This window comes from Muntiacus reevesi, chromosome 11, assembly GCF_963930625.1.
Source record: "Muntiacus reevesi chromosome 11, mMunRee1.1, whole genome shotgun sequence".
In the NCBI taxonomy this organism is placed as follows: domain Eukaryota; kingdom Metazoa; phylum Chordata; class Mammalia; order Artiodactyla; family Cervidae; genus Muntiacus; species Muntiacus reevesi.
Genome location: NC_089259.1, coordinates 76,663,933 through 76,664,591, shown reverse-complemented (window position 1 = coordinate 76,664,591; position 659 = coordinate 76,663,933). Strand labels below are relative to the sequence as shown.

Here is a 659-nt window from a genome sequence, read left to right as displayed (position 1 = left end):
AAGGACTGATGCTGAAGCTGAAGCTCCAGTACTTTGGACACTTGATGCAAAGGGCTGACTCATTGGAAAAGTACTTGATGTTGGGAAAGACTGAAGGCAAAAGGAGAAGGAGGATGGCAGAGGATGAGATGGCTAGATAACATCACGTACTGAATGGACAAGAATTTGAGCAAACTCCAGGAGATAGTGAAAGAGAGAGGAGCCTGGCATACTGCAGTCCATGGGGTCACAAAGAGTCTACTGGAAACCCACTGGGTTCAGTTAAGTCAAATTTGTCAATTAGCAATAATCGTGCCTCGGATAAACCTCATTGGCTACGATACTGCCACTGTACAAAGCTCAGTTAAGTCAAATTTTAAGGGAAATTTACAAAATACAAAATAATGCTAATATTTTCATCTTTTTAAAAAAATGGTTATTCTCATAAAATATATTATTTATGTTAATGTGTACTTTTATTCCTTTAAAATGAATTGGTAGATACTTCAAAATGAATTAGTAGGTATTTCAAAATTCTTGATTTTAATTTCAAATACAGTGAATATCAAAGTAACTAACTCAATTAGACAAATGATCTTTGAAATCCTCAATAATTACTTAATGTTTAAAAGGATTGTTTAAAAGCTGACTGCAGCCATGAAATTAAAAACTCTTGCTCC

At 34.6% G+C, this 659-nt stretch overlaps 1 pseudogene; it reads right to left on the bottom strand.

Moving 5' to 3' along the window:
- Nucleotides 1-217: 217 nt before the first annotated feature.
- Nucleotides 218-340, bottom strand: LOC136144572 (U4 spliceosomal RNA; annotated as a pseudogene).
- Nucleotides 341-659: the final 319 nt, after the last annotated feature.